Source organism: Apodemus sylvaticus, chromosome 9, assembly GCF_947179515.1.
Source record: "Apodemus sylvaticus chromosome 9, mApoSyl1.1, whole genome shotgun sequence".
Taxonomy (NCBI): Eukaryota; Metazoa; Chordata; class Mammalia; order Rodentia; family Muridae; genus Apodemus; species Apodemus sylvaticus.
The window spans coordinates 59,187,235-59,204,214 of NC_067480.1; positions in this window are offsets into that span (position 1 = coordinate 59,187,235).

Here is a 16,980-nt window from a genome sequence, read left to right on the forward strand (position 1 = left end):
TTCTCTTTGCCTGGAACAATTCTCTGCTGCTAGTTTCTGCTTTTAAATTCCCCACTGTTTCTGCACCTTCCAGAGTCTGGGAGTGGGGGGGGATGAGAGAGGGAGAGGGGAGAGCTGGCAGGGAAACTTGCTTCCTGAGCAGGGCCTGTGCTCTCTGTGAGCTGCTCGGCTCCAGGAATTCTAGGTAGGTTCTAACCTCATCCTCAATCCGTCAGACATGCAGTGCGAACTAAGAATGCTTCTCGCTCATTCATATTTCATTTTAAGGGGATAGAAAACATCCATTCAGGTGTCTAGGCAAGGGCGTTTGAAAAGAATAAATAGAAAATCAATGATTAGCAAAGACTTCCTTTTAAACTATGCTGCTGTTTCAATTCCTGTAATCTGTGAAGGCTGGAGAGTAAATGCCTTCTTTGGTCTTTATAGAGTTTTTTTCCTATAACACTGACAAAAAAGTTTTCATTCTAAAGAATAACACTTTCTATTTATTTCCCAGTTTATACAAATGGTCTATTGATTTTTATCTTTAACAAACAAAGTTTCAGATTGGGTTTGATTTTTTTCTTTTTAATGGCAATAATTTAATGAATTGAGGACCAGAATGTCATTGTGCAATTGCTGGTAAATTATCTATTAAGCATTTGTCTACATAACCAGTATGACTAGTTTCTCCCTTGTATTTACACAATTATGTTTTAGTGAGTTAAGGACATAATATTATTTTATATAGATTTTTTTAAAGGAGGAGAAAACCCTAGATCTTTTGGTGGCTCAGAGTTTCACTGTTTTGTATATGTTGAGCTCTGCTGTTGTTTTCTGGGTTTATCAATAACTAATAAGATATTAGATTTACTATGAAATACCAAATGCTTTGGATACATTGTAAAGTAAGTGTGAGTTTAGAAGGTTTAGGAGTTTAATATTTTTTTATGAGAGCACGTGCGTGCATGTGTGTGTGTGTGTGTGTGTGTGTGTGTGTGTGTATGTAAGCCAGATGTCACCTGTAGACATCCTTCCTCAGGAGCTCTTCACCTTGCTTTTAAAAAAAATAGATTCAATTAAATTAATTATATAACTTGCCCCCCATCCCTTTCCACCCTCCAAGCCCTCCTCTGTCTGCCCACTCCTCAAATCGATGCCATTTTTTTATTAAGATTGTTACACACACACACACACACACACACACATGCACACGCAAGCCATCACATAAATGTCAATATACGACCGGCGGCAGCAGCAGCAGCAGCGGCTGGTCCAGAGGAAGGGCCATCAGCAGTAGAACCAAGCAGACAGGGTCCAGGCAGACCCGGCGCCCACGACCACTGGCCAGCGCTGGCCAGCCAGGCTGCAAGCAGCGGCGGATTTACGGTGCCTTTCACCACACAGAAGCCACATCAGAACTCTGCCTCCCGCCAGTCAGTTACCAGGGCTCCATATTGGTTCTCGGTCGCCAGAGAAATCAGACTGAGGTACGCAAATATAACCCGAGACCAACATCGCGGGGGTCTAAGCCCGACGGGCGTTGGCCTGCACCCAGGCCCTGGGCTGATCGGAGGTCCACCGGGGTGCAAACCCGGCCAGGAGGTTTTTTTCCTCCCGGGCCGGCGCGCGCACCACCACCATTTTGCCTAAGGGAAGCCAGGGAGACCTAGCAGGCAAAACCAAACCGGCTAACAGGCATAGCCCAAGGCGGACATAGCAGGGGTCTCAGACGGTCAGGCCCTGGACTGCCCCCAGGTCCTGGGCTGCTCAGTGGGCCATCTGTGTGCCAACCCAGCCAGGAGCTTGTTTGCCTGGGCCGGCGCACACCACCGCCATTTTGCCTACGGGAAGCCAGAGAGACCTAGCAGGCAAAACCAAACCAGCTAACAGGCATAGCCCAAGGCGGACATAGCAGGGGTCTCAGACGGTCAGGCCCTGGACTGCCCCCAGGCCCTGGGCTGCTCGGTGGGCCATCTGTGTGCCAACCCGGCCAGGAGGTTGTTTATCCGGGCCAGTTTGCACACCACCGCCATTTTGCCTACGGGAAGCCAGAGAGACCTAGCAGGCAAAACCAAACCAGCTAACAGGCATAGCCCAAGGAGGACATAGCAGGGGTCTCAGACGGTCAGGCCCTGGACTGCCCCCAGGCCCTGGGCTGCTCGTTGGGCCATCTGTGTGCTGACCCAGCCAGGAGGTTGTTAGCCCAGCAGACTCTCCCAGCACTCTCAGGGAACTCGCGCATGCCACCATCCTAGCCACCTGACACACCCAATTAACACCCACAGCTGAGGGGAGCTTTGCACCAACATTGGCCTGCAAGGCTTTTGTCTAGACTCAGGGCCTGAGCAGCTAGGCTAGCCTTGTGTGCACCAACCCGGTTGGGAGTTCTGCTGCCCAGATCAGCCTGGGCGGCAGCACCACATATCCAAGTCCTGCAAGTGGCTAGCTGGGTTTCCGGGCGGCCAGCTGGGAGAAGTCAGTGTGCTCCAGTGAATCCAGCGGGCCCCAGCGGGAGCCTTCGGGTGCCTGCTTTGGGATCTGAACAGCCTGGGCAGCAGCACCCTGTCTACAAGCAGCGCAGGAGGTAAGCTGTGCACCAGAGGCCAACTGGGAAGGGGCAGCTTGCACTGGTGAGTCCAGCACTGACAAGAAAAACTAACACCAGTGAGAACTAGATGGCAAAAGGCAAACGCAGGAACGTCACTAACAGAAATCAAGGCAATATGGCAACATCTGAACCCAGTTCTCCTCTACCAACATGTCCTGGATACCCCATCACACCAGTAAAACAAGATTTGGATTTAAAATCACTGGTCATGATGCTGGTACAGGAACACATGAAGGACATACATAAAGAAATTCAGGAGAAAATGGATCAAAAGTTAGAAGCTCTTGCAAGGGAAACACAAAAATCATTGAAAGAAATCCAGGAGAATACAAAAGCCAACAAGGAGGAAATGCAAAAAACACTTAAAGAAATACAGGAGAACTTTGATCAACAGGCTGAGGTCATGAAAGACGAAACACAAAAATCTCTTAAAGAAATACAGGAGAACTTTAGTCAACAGGCTGAGCTCATGAAAGAGGAAACACAAAAATCTCTTAAAGAATTACAGGAAAACACAAACATGCAAGTGAAGGAGCTAAGCAAAACCATCCAGGATCTAAAATCAGAAGTAGAAACAACTAAGAAAACTCAAAGGGAGACAACTTTGGAGATAGAAAGCCTTGGGAAGAAATCAGGGGACAGAGATACAAATATCAACAACAGAATACAAGAGATAGAAGAAAGAATCTCAGATGCTGAAGATTCCATAGAAACCATGGACTCAACAGTTAAAGAAAATGCAAAATGCAAAAAGCTTGTAACCCAAAATATCCAGGAAATCCAGGACACAATGAGAAGACCAAACCTAAGGATTATAGGCATAGATGAGAGTGAAGATTTGCAACTTAAAGGGCCAGCAAATATCTTCAATAAAATTATGGAAGAAAACTTCCCTAACCTAAAGAGAGAGATGCCCATGAATACACAAGAAGCCTACAGAACTCCAAACAGACTGGACCAGAACAGAAATACTTCCCGTCACATAATAATCAAAACACCAAATGTTCTAAACAAAGAAAGAATACTAAAGGCAGTAAGAGAAAAAGGCCAAGTAACATATAAAGGAAGACCTATCAGAATCACAGCAGACTTTTCACCTGAGACTATGAAGGCTAGAAGGTCCTGGGCAGATCTCATGCAGACTCTAAGAGAACACAAATGCCAACCAAAACTACTATATCCAGCAAAACTCTCAATCACCATAGATGGAGAAACTAAGATATTTCATGACAAAACCAAGTTTAGCCAATATCTATCCACAAACCCGGCCCTAAAAAGGATAATAGGAGGACAACACCAATACAAGGAGGGAAACTTCACCCTGGAAAAAGCAAGATAGTAACCTTTCATCAAACCCAAAAGAAGTTAAGCATTCAAATTTAAAAAATAACGTCAAAAATGATAGGAAGTAACAATCACTATTCCTTAATATCTCTTAACATCAATGGACTTAATGCCCCAATAAAAAGACACAGACTAACTGAATGGATACGTAAACAGGACCCTACATTTTGCTGCTTACAGGAAACACACCTCAGGGTCAAAGACAAACACTACCTTAGAGTAAAAGGCTGGAAGACAATTTTACAAGCAAATGGTCTCAGGAAACAAGCTGGAGTAGCCATTTTAATATCAGATAAAATTGACTTTCAACCCAAAGTCATCAAAAGAGACCCTGAGGGACACTTCTTGCTGGTCAAAGGAAAAATACAAAAAGAAGAACTGTCAATCCTGAACATCTATGCCCCAAATGCAAGGGCACCCTCTTTCGTAAAAGAAACTTTATTAAAACTCAAAGCACACATTGCACCTAACACAATAATTGTGGGTGACTTCAACACTGCACTTTCCTCAATGGACCGATCAGGAAAACAGAAACTAAACAGGGACACAATGAAACTAATTGAAGCTTTGGACCAATTAGATTTAACAGATATATATAGAACATTCTATCCTAAAACAAAAGAATATACCTTTTTCTCAGCACCTCATGGTACCTTCTCCAAAATCGACCATATAATTGGTCACAAGACAGACCTCAACAAATATAAGAAGATAGAACTAATCCCATGCCTCCTATCTGATCACTATGGAGTAAAAGTGGTCTTCAATAGCAACAGAAACAACAGAAAACCCACATACACGTGGAAACTGAACAATACTCTACTCAATGATACCTTGGTCAAGGAAGAAATAAAGAAAGAAATTAAAGACTTTTTAGAACACAATGAAAATGAAAACACAACATACCCAAATCTATGGGACACAATGAAAGCAGTGCTAAGAGGAAAACTCATAGCCCTGAGTGCCTCCAAAAAGAAAATGGAGAGAGCATACATTACCAGCTTAATGACACACCTGAAAGTCCTAGAACAAAAAGAAGCTACTTTGCCCAGGAGGAGTAGAAGGCAGGAAATCATCAAACTCAGGGCCGAAATCAATCAAGTAGAAACAAAGAGAACCATACAAAAAATCAACAAGACCAGGAGCTGGTTCTTTGAGAAAATCAACAAGATAGATAAACCCTTAGCCAGACTGACCAAAGGGCACAGAGAAAGTATCCAAATTAACAAACTTAGAAATGAAAAGGGAGATATAACAACGGAAACTGAGGAAATCCAAAAAATCATCAGATCCTACTACAAGAGCCTGTACTCAACACAACTGGAGAATATGGAGGAAATGGACAATTTCCTTGACAGATACCAGATACCAAAATTAAATCAGGACCAACTAGACCATCTAAACAGTCCCATAATGCCTAAAGAAATAGAAGGAGTCATAGAAAGTCTTCCAACCAAAAAAAGCACAGGACCAGATGGCTTCAGTGCAGAATTCTACCAGACCTTCAAAGAAGAGTTAACACCAATACTCTTCAAACTATTCCACAAAATAGAAACAGAAGGAACACTACCCAATTCCTTCTATGAAGCCACAATTACGCTGATACCAAAGCCACAAAAAGATCCAACAAAGCAAGAGAACTTCAGACCAATTTCCCTTATGAACATCGATGCAAAAATACTCAATAAAATCCTTGCCAACCGAATCCAAGAACACATCAAAACGATCATCCACCATGATCAAGTAGGCTTTATCCCGGGAATGCAGGGTTGGTTCAATATACGGAAATCCATCAATACAATCCACTACATAAACAAACTCAAAGAACAAAACCACATGGTCATTTCATTGGATGCTGAAAAAGCATTTGACAAAATTCAGCATCCCTTCATGCTTAAAGTCTTGGAGAGAACAGGAATTCAAGGCCCATACCTAAACATAGTAAAAGCAATATACAGCAAACCGGTAGCCAGCATCAAACTAAATGGAGAGAAACTTGAAGCAATCCCACTGAAATCAGGGACCAGACAAGGCTGCCCCCTTTCTCCTTATCTTTTCAATATTGTACTTGAGGTACTAGCTCGGGCAATTCGACAACATAAGGAGGTCAAAGGGATACAAATTGGAAAGGAAGAAGTCAAACTATCATTATTTGCAGACGACATGATCGTCTACCTAAGTGACCCAAAGAACTCCACTAGAGAGCTCCTACAGCTGATAAACAACTTCAGCAAAGTGGCAGGTTATAAAATCAACTCAAGCAAATCAGTGGCCTTCCTATACTCAAAGGATAAGCAGGCTGAGAAAGAAATTAGGGAAATGACCCCCTTCACAATAGCCTCAAACAGTATAAAGTATCTTGGGGTGACTCTTACCAAACATGTGAAAGATCTGTAGGACAAGAACTTCAAGACTCTGAAGAAGGAAATGGAAGAAGACCTCAAAAAATGGGAAAACCTCCCATGCTCATGGATTGGTAGAATCAATATAGTTAAAATGGCCATTTTGCCTAAAGCACTATACAGATTCAATGCAATACCCATCAAAATCCCAACTCGATTCTTCACAGAGTTAGAAAGAGCAATTATCAAATTCATCTGGAACAACAAAAAACCCAGGATAGCTAAAACTATTCTCAGCAACAAAAGAAAATCTGGGGGAATCAGTATCCCTGACCTCAAGCAATACTACAGAGCAATAGTGTTAAAAACTGCATGGTATTGGTACAGTGACAGGCAGGAGGATCAATGGAACAGGATTGAAGATCCAGAAATGAACCCACACACCTATGGCCACTTGATCCTCGACAAAGAGGCTGAAAACATCCAATGGAAAAAAGATAGCCTTTTCAACAAATGGTGCTGGTTCAACTGGAGGTCAGCATGCAGAAGAATGTGAATTGATCCATCCTTGTCTCCTTGTACTAAGCTCAACTCCAAATGGATCAAGGACCTCCACATAAAGCCAGACACTCTGAAGCTAATAGAAAAGAAACTGGGGAAGACCCTTGAGGACATCGGTACAGGGAGAAAGTTTCTGAACAGAACACCAATAGCGTATGCTCTAAGAGCAAGAATTGACAAATGGGACCTCATAAGGTTACAGAGTTTCTGTAAGGCAAAGGACACCATCAAGAGGACAGATCGGCAACCAACAAATTGGGAAAAGATCTTCACCAATCCTACATCAGATAGAGGGCTAATATCCAATATATATAAAGAACTCAAGAAGTTAGACTCCAGAAAACCAAACAACCCTATTAAAAAATGGGGTACAGAGTTAAACAAAGAATTCTCACCTGAAGAACTTCGGATGGCGGAGAAGCATCTTAAAAAATGCTCAACTTCATTAGTCATTAGGGAAATGCAAATCAAAACAACACTAAGATTTCATCTTACACCAGTCAGAATGGCTAAGATTAAAAATTCAGGAGACAGCAGGTGTTGGAGAGGGTGTGGAGAAAGAGGAACACTCCTCCACTGCTGGTGGGGTTGCAAATTGGTACAACCACGCTGGAAATCAGTCTGGCGGTTCCTCCGAAAACTGGGCACCTTACTTCCAGAAGATCCTGCTATACCACTCCTGGGCATATACCCAGAAGACTCCCCACCATGTAATAAGGATACATGTTCTACTATGTTCATAGCAGCCCTATTTATAATTGCCAGATGTTGGAAAGAACCCAGGTATCCCTCAACAGAAGAGTGGATGCAAAAAATGTGGTATATCTACACAATGGAGTACTATTCAGCCATTAGAAACAACGAATTCATGAAATTCTTAGGCAAATGGATGGAGCTAGAGAACATCATACTAAGTGAGGTAACCCAGACTCAAAAGGTGAATCATGGTATGCACTCACTAATAAGTGGATATTAACCTAGAAAACTGGAATACCCAAAACATAATCCACACATCAAATGAGGTACAAGAAGAAAGGAGGAGTGGCCCCTGGTTCTGGAAAGACTCAGTGAAACAGTATTCAGCAAAACCAGAACGGGGAAGTGGGAAGGGGTGGGTGGGAGGACAGGGAAAGAGAAGGAGGCTTACGGGACTTTCGGGGAGTGGGGGGGCTAGAAAAGGGGAAATCATTTGAAATGTAAATAAATTATATCGAATAAAAAATTAAAAAAAAATGTCAATATACAACCTACTGAGTTAAGCTTTTGTTGTTTATGTGTATATAGTTTCCAGGCTGAATATTTTGCATGGAATAACCAACTAGGAGTCTCTCCCCTGGAAGAAACTGTCTCCCTCTCTCTCTGTCATTGGTTGCTTGTAGTTCTTTGTTTAGGGATAGGACCACAGGAGCTTTCCCCTTGTAGTGTAATAGGACTGTTGATCTTGTCATTGTTCGGGTCTTGTTTAAGCAGTCATATTGTTGGGGTGTGATGGGCATACCTTCCCTTCATTTCTTGAAGAGGTGATCTCAGCAGACTTCTTTGTCCTGTGTGTATAGCTCAGGCCTTCCAGTCTCTTCTGAGGAGCTCTCTAAGCCTTAGGTGCAGGGTTGTATTGTTGGTGTGTGCTCTGCGCTATTGGTCGATCTCTGCTGTCTGGCACTGTGCTGTTCTTCTGTGGCAGCACCCCCCTGTTCTTTTGAAGCTGCTCTTCCTGCCATGTCAGGAGTAAGGGGGCATGTGACCCACTTTAGTCCCATCTGGTGTGTTCTAGGTCCTCTTGGGTACAGTGATGTGTTTGTAGATGGCACTAACCTACAAGAGCCAGTTACAGCCAGTGGGTTTGTACCCAGGACACCTTTGTGCGGTTCTTAAGGAAGAGATGATCTTTTCACTGAATTTAAGGTCAGGAAGATGGAAGCTGCAGCTGCTCATACACGTGCAGCCATCACTAAGGTGAGAACTGTCAGAGGGAGGACCAAAGAGAGAGAAACATAGGTGGTAGATGGAGGCAAATCTGGTCTAGCTCTGAGACCCGCCCTAGAACTTTAAGTGACCTGAGCCTCTTTGTTTTCTTCTTTTGCCCCCGAGTCTTCTTGTTCCTCTTACCTTCTCCATCTCCCTTTCTTCCTATCTTCCTTCCTTCCTTCCCTTCTCTGCTTATGATTTGAAACTGTTCTTTCAAACAAGTAAATGTTTCTAAAAAACAAAGAAACAAAAAGCAAGTGAATTTTTTTTTGAAGTGTCTGTGTACATGTGATGGTGGTAGAGGACTTTGGGAATCTTCCTCTGTTGCTTTCTCCATTCTTCCCATGAGACAGGGTCTCTCACTGACCCTGAGACTCCCTTTTGAGGTTGGGCTGAGGGCTCCTGTGGTTCCCACACTTGCAGTGTCCCTGGCCTTTGGTTGGGAGCTGAGGATCTGAATTCAGGTTCCCAAGCTTGCGCCGCACTTCCCTTTGAAGGATTTTTTTTTTTTTTTGGAGAAATACTTTTTAATATAATCTGGAAACATACTATCATTAAAAAATGTACCATAGTCTAATAAACACCGCAGTTTCCTTTAACTTGTACTTGATGACATTTGTAGTATCCGCCCACCTTTTTTCTGCCTCTCTCAAACTTTATGTAGCTGGTGGATGTGCACTTCTTACATTTCTGTATATTGTTAATAATAGGCATCTCATTTTTATCAAGAGGTATATTATATTTAAATACTTATTTTTCACCAATAGTATATTTTATGATGTTTTATGAAGGTTTTTATAAAAAAACTATACTCTCCTTCTTGTATATGTAATTAGCAGTAACCAATATCACTAGGGTACTGGCTATATTTGATGTTTTGTGTTTTGCTTGTTTGTCTCCTGCCCTGTAGATCAGGTCTTGGGTTCAAAAATGCTACATAAATGCTGTACTACTGGGCCTTAAAAGGCTATGTTTGAAGTACAGGTTCTGTGAATAGCTATTTGTAGTGAGCTGATGTTACTCTATATCACAGAGTTTCATTGGATGGCTGTATTCTAACCTAAATGGTTTGGGAAACAGATTTCTTTTCTGGGTTTATAAAAAATTGTAGCCACATTGTATTAGGCAAAAATCCTACACTCCAACCCACATTATCTGGTGGTGTGCCATTTTCTAAATATGTCCTGTCTATTCCAAAATGAATATCAATAGCTGGAAGCAGATTATGTTAAGCAGGAGAATGTTAATTTTGCACTTGCAGTAGAGAGTAGCACTCAGTTCCTAGACTGTATCCTGTCCCTGCAATGATTTTTCGAAGGACTAATTTTTTATTTTTCTTTTCTTATTCATTTATTGGTTGTTTGTATTTTGAGATAGGGTCTCATGCTGTAACCCAGACTATCTTTAAGTTCTTGATTCTCCTGCCTCAGACTCCCTATTGCTGGAATTACTTACACTTCTACACCTGACTTTGGTATAGAAAACTTGGGAGAACAGTTTCATAGTTTATTTTTTAATTTTGCCTCCTAACAATAAGAACATAGCTTTTAGTTCTTTGAGACCTACAGCCTACTCTGATCATATTCACCCTCCTCAATCCAATCTTATCTCATTCATCTCCCCTTTTCCTTCCCACTGAATGCTGAGTCTTGCTTTCCCTCCTTCAAGGCCAGTGCTTGCTACCAATGCTCTTAGATATGTGACCTTCTGCTGAAGCATGGCTGCTTTGTCATTAGGAGTTGGTCTAATACTGTGCTTGTTTAGCAGAGTAGTTTTAGGCTCTCACCTAGATTCTGTGATATTTCTAGTCATTGGTTCTTGGCCTGATAATGGTGTTAGCCATGAATTTCATCTGTGGAGCAGCACTTCCTTAAATCCATTTAGAAGGCAGTTGGTTACTCCCATAATGGTGGTGTCACTGTTGCATCAGTAGACATGTCTTGTCTGGCCAGTGCTTTGCTATCCAATTACTAACCAACGCTCTTGGATATGTGGCAAAAGGCTACATATCCACTTATTGTAGCTCACATACATGAAGTCATAGAGCATTGAGAAATCAAGTTGATGCTGACCTGTAAGGAGTATTCATAGTGCAGGCTTTTATAGTGTTGGAAGATGCCATTCATTCTACCAGAGGAGAAAAGTAATTGTCAATCAGTTTAAACCCCACGACCTACAAAACTTTATTCCTAAATGACATGTACACACCAAGTATGTTAATTCACTATCTGTCTGTTATGTATAAGGCTGAGGGTGTCAGTAATATACAACTTGTCTAATATTCATGACAGCTTATATATGCTCCTTAGAATCGATGAAAGGAAGAAATGAAGAGAGACAGACAGAGAGAGAAAGAGAGAGAGAGAGAGACAGAGACAGAGAGAGACAGAGAGAGAGAGAGAGAGAGAGAGAGAGAGAGATTATGTCATAGCTGAAATCTAGAAATTAAGTCCTAATTTTTTGTTTTTTCAGATAGGACCTTACTCTATAGCCTAGGCTACACTAGAACTCCAGGCAATCCTCCTGCTTCTGCCTTTTGAGTGCTAGGATTAGAGGTATATAGGTATCTACCATATGTATATATATGTATATATATACCATATGTATATATATATATGTATATATATAAGCCCTAACAAGCTTTCAGAGTCAACACTGGAATGGAGAGTGTGTATGTCCCAGTAAGTGGCTTGCAGTCCATGGCAATATATATATTCTAATATACTCCCATTAAAAAGCCCATTGTTCTCTTCTTTGGATTCCACTGATATATGACATAAAAATTATTTATTGATTATGCCTTAATGATTCCTTTTGAGCTATAATACTAATTCCAGTGTGATTACAATAATTTACAACTTACTTGTATTAGTCAGGATTCTCTATAGGAACAGAACTGATAGAATGAATGTAGATGATAAAGATTTAGTTCTATATAGATATGTATATCTATATCAATAAATATAGATACAGAACTTCTTAGACTGGCTTACAGCTGTGGTCCAGCTAGTCCAACAATGGCTATCTTCCAATGGAAGGTATAAGAATCTAGTAGTTGTTTAGTTAGTCCATGAGGCTAGATGTCTCAGCTGGTCTTTGGAACACACATGAATAAAGAAGTAGGCTGTAATGCCAGTGAAGAAATGGACTTGCCAGTGAGAGTAAGACTAGCAGTCTAAGAGAGCAAGCTTCCCTCTTCTGTGTTCTTCATATAGGCTGCCGGCAGAAGGGATGGCCCAGATGAATGGTGGATCTTCCTACGTCAAATGATATGAACTGAAAGGGTCTTCATATTTCATATCATTTAATTAAGAAAAAGATTCTTCACAGTTATACCCAGTTGCCTAGGTTTTAGTTAGTTCCAGATGCAGTCAAGTTGACAACCAAGAATAGCCATTACATTACCCAGGACAAAATTTAGTTTGAAGTGAATCCTAAACCATTACTTTTTGAAGCCCTAACAAGCTTTCAGAGTCAACACTGGAATGAAGAGTGTGTATGTCCCAGTAAGTGGCTTGCAGTCCGTGGCCAGGTTACACGCCAGCATACTTGGCACAAGTATGAATCCCAGTCTAGTAGGTCTGCAAACTAAGGGGTTTGGGGTCATCAGAGGTTATAAGTTTATGAGCTAGAAAACAATGAGTTGAGCAATATTTAAAATAATACTTATAAAATACATCATACCTCTGTTCACATAGTTCTTGGGACCCTGTTCTGTCCCTGTGTCCATTTCAGCTTACCTGACTCTGCTGTCTGGTTTGTTGTTGTTGCTACATTTTCTCTATCAGGGAAGACAATTTACACTTTCTTCAGTTGATGTGGTTCACACCTCCAATAGCCATTTGCTTTAAATCCTTTTCCCTCTTTGAACTCTTTCCTGCGATTTGGATTCTTGCTGTCCATTGCTCTCATCAATTTGCCTCTCAATGCATTTTCTGTATCTTGTCCCTCTGAGTACCAGGTGACAAGCATCTTGGATGAGTTTTTTTTTAAAGAGATAGGAATATTTGGAGGAAAACCAGTCAAGTGAAAATCTTTTCTTGATAGATTATTTTGAGCTGCCAAGTTAGGCTTTCTGAAGGCTGGGAAAAGATGGCTCCTAAGCAGGTAGGAGTTAGCCCCAAGAGAAATATAACCCCTCACAACTCATTTACAGATGTAGTTAATATGGTCTCCTGCCTTATCAACATCAGAGAATAGGGAGGGTCACTTGAAATTGATCAACTGGCATATTTTTTGGCATGTAGTTGTGGGGAAGAAAAGCACTAGCCATTTAGACTAGTTTTGGTTTTTTTTTTTTTTTTTTACAAAATATTAATGTTAGTGAGCCAATTGAGAGGTTATGGGATTAGGTTCAAACAAAGATCGATAGTTATATATTTGGACAGCCCATGAAAGCAAATTCGTTGAAGGAATGTACATCACAGATGTTCAGTAAGTATTGGCTAGATAATTGATCTAAGGAAAGAACCAAAGAAAGAAGAAACAAACAGTCCATTGTATCCATTGGGAAGGAACAAGGTTGAAGAAATTAAAAACTTGTAAACCTTCATTTTTAGTCACGTCTTTTTGAGTCAATAGTCAACTAGAATGAGCAAGAGGTTGTCCAGGACTGTTAGGCAGCCTGTTTGAGTTCAATATAGACACAAGGTGTTGTGAAGAAAGCTTATTAATGTTACCATAGACAATGTAAGCAACAAAACAGATTCCCTGAAGAAAGATTAGGCTCAAAGGCAGAAATAATGGTTTCTCCACCTGAAATAAAACCCAAAAATCTTGATGGGGACATGGTCTCTCTTGTCTTGGGACTGGCTCATCCTTGTCTTGGGCGCATGTTTATTTATTTATGTTTTTAATGATTCCTCTTATTTTGTAGAACTAAAAAGGCATTCAGGTCAGCTTTATTTTAACTGTTTGAACTTTAGATTCTGATTAAGGCCAACTATTGCTTTGTAGATTGTTCTAGATCAAAGTTAAAGCAATGGTTGCTGCCTTTAATAAACACTGCTGAATTTGGAAGGCAATTGCATTAGCCAAAATCTTATTTTTATAACTTGAGGTTCTAAAAAGCAATTCAAAATCAACCCCTTAGCATTTCCCAAAATATTCCAATCCATCTGCTTTAAAAAATTATTGCCAGATTCTTTAATGTGTTAGTAAGAAATAAAACCTGCCTACTCTTACATCTGCGCTTGGGGTGTTCTTTTTCTATTGAGAGGTCCATCAAACCACCTTCCCTGGAGCATTTAAGGATATAGGCAAATCCATGCAACCCCTATTTAAGTGCTTTACAGAGATGCTACCAAGTCCTATTTGAGGGTCATCATGTTCTTCCCTAAAATGTACATGGGGAAATTGTCATGGCACGAACCCTGGTTTCTTACAGGTCTCTGCATTGCCAATGAGGATAACTGTAGAGTTATACTGTTGCCTCTTGTTTATAATCGCTGGACATTATACCTCAACACTTCCCTTTGCTGTTTCTCTTTCTTGATGGGTTGTTTTGCAATAGGAAGAGCTTAGTCACCCAAATCCTGTCACTTGATATTCCTGTTTAGGGTTTGGTAGAATCTTCATGGTTAGTAAGCTAGAAGAAAACATTGTGAGTAGATTAGCATCTAACTCCGAGCATCACTGTAGGGCTTGGCCCTCCATGGAAATTCAGAGGTAAAGACAGTAAAGGCCTCCACAATGACAGTTATAGCAAGACAATGACTGCTGGCAGCAGAGTGGTAGCCATTTTCCTCCTGTTTCATGCTGAAAGGTCCAGAATGAAATTGGAATCAGTTAAGTTTCTAATGGGCCCTGAATGGGAAGCCATTGAAACATACCCTCTTCAGAAATATTAGAAAATAGGTTTGGGAAAACTTAAATATGGGTTTAAAGGTAACAAGTGAAGGACCTAGCTTCATAGGGGGGAAGGTGGAGGAGGAAGGAGGAAGAAAGAGGAGTGGGAGGAGGGAGAGGAGGATGGGGAGCAGGAGAGAGAAGAGGAATGGAAGTGGCACAGAAACTTCAGTACCTTTGAGTGAAATTTATGCACCTCAATATTTCTTTCCTGGCCCAGAGTGAAGCCGCAGTGATGAATGTTGCCCTTTGGGTTGGAGCCTCTTTGGATTTTCAGAGGAGGGGGAAATCACACCACATATCCATTCCCACTCAAAGTATCTCTGGGTGAGGAAGACTGCATAGCAGAACTCATAGAACAAAGAGATGAGGGAGTTGAGTTAATTATCTCAGGAATAGTTTCACTTTATGACATAAAATAGAATATTATATAAGCGGTTTTAAAACAGTGATGAAAAATAGCACTCTCCACAGTTACTACCATTTTAGTCAGAATTCGAGCTGATGCCAGGCTACATTAGTATTTTGAAAAAGCCCTGCCTCATAGTTCTGAACTTTTATTTTTATTAAATTTTCTCCTTGCAGTTGCAGTTTTTATTTCCCTCTGTGGCAGGGAGAGGTTGGCAGCGGCTGCTGTTCAGCCTGACTTGCGTGACAAATCTGCTTTGGATCTTTTTCAAACCTTTCCCAAACATTCCAGGCACTAAGTGCCCCTCCCATCCACCTTCCTTCTCTTCCCTTCTCCTCTCTTCCCTTCTCTCTTTCCTTCTCTCTCTTTCCCCTCCTTCGCTCCTGTTCCTGCCTCTATTTCATACACACAGAGTAACGGAGAGACAGAGATACCTATAAATACAAAAACAAACAAACAAACAAACAAAACCAAAAAAAAAACAAACCAAAACCAAAACCAAATAAAAACTCCTCAGCAAACCACAGTGACAATTCTGATTGGTAGTACAATGCATGTAGTAATAATTACTTCTGCTTCCCCCCCCCCCCAATCTCACAAGAAGAGGTGAAATGTTCTCCCTCTCTTTCCCCACAGGACTCAAAGTGACTATTAAGGAGATAGCATTGGGATACTGCATACCCCATGATTAGTTAGAACCAACACTCTAGGTCCATTTTCTATAAGCTGTGTGACCTGGGGAAAAGTCACCCAGTCACCCATCACTGAGAACATCTGGGCACTCATGGATTTGGCTAGACTGTCTGAAGGTCCTTCATCCTAAATTTCTTTGTAAAAAGGAAAGGATAGTACACCATCTCAACTTGACATGATCAAAGTTTTATAGGGTAGAGGCAGATAGATCAAGCATCTTTCTGAGGTATGTTAGCAGAGTGACACTGAGAACTTTATATTTTAATTTCATTCTGTATCTACATGGTGGACACTATGAGTGCCATTTTTGTTTGTTTGTTTGTTTGTTTGTTTTGTTTTTAAATATTTCTAACTTTTTAGGCTTAATTTAGGTATTCTTTTGTTCTTTGCTTAGAGCTTGGCCCAGGAATGTGATTTCTAGGAATAAGTTCTGTGGATCAATAGACCTATTACTGGAGAATCTCTTGGCTCCTCCAACTACAAACCCACATGCATAGTAGGTGTGTTAATACATTGAAGAATAGAGGAAGCCAGGCTGTTAAAATGCTTGGCATTTTTGTTCAGGGCATCGCCACTGTTCTGCGGGCTGGTTTTCTTGTTATGCCTTATTTCCTTTATTTGACATTCTGGACAATCTACAAACAAGTAAATCTAGTGCTTCTTAGCCCTGCTCTTTCTTGTCAAAAGGACACACCCCATGAGAGCAGTAAACAGAAAAAGTGACTGCTCAGATTTGGGAATGCTTTCACATATGCTGGCTTATTTCCATTTGCAGACTGCAGTGGTCCCTGTGTAGCCTTTCATCATCAACCACGGCTCTGACTACAGAGGTCCCAAGGTAGTTGATCTCAATCTGTGGTTCTCCACCCCTTTGAGGTGCTGTATATCAAGATATCCTGTGTATCAGATGTTTACATTATAATTCATAAGAGTAGCAAAATTACAGATATGAAGTAGCAATGATAATAATTCTATGTTTGGGGTCCCCACAACATGGGGAACTGTATTAAGGGGTCGCAGCATTAGGAAGGTTGGAAACTGCTGCTCTGGGGGCTTTCCCCACCTTCATGACTGACAGTGTGCCATTTACTATGTGTTTTTGGAAGACTGTGTGGCCAAGACAAAGACAAGTCGACGGTGTGATTATGTTTCCTCTTTGGGATAAGGCAGGATGATGATAGGAAGTACTATGTAAGCTCACAGCCTAGGGTCTGGCTCACTTTAGCAAG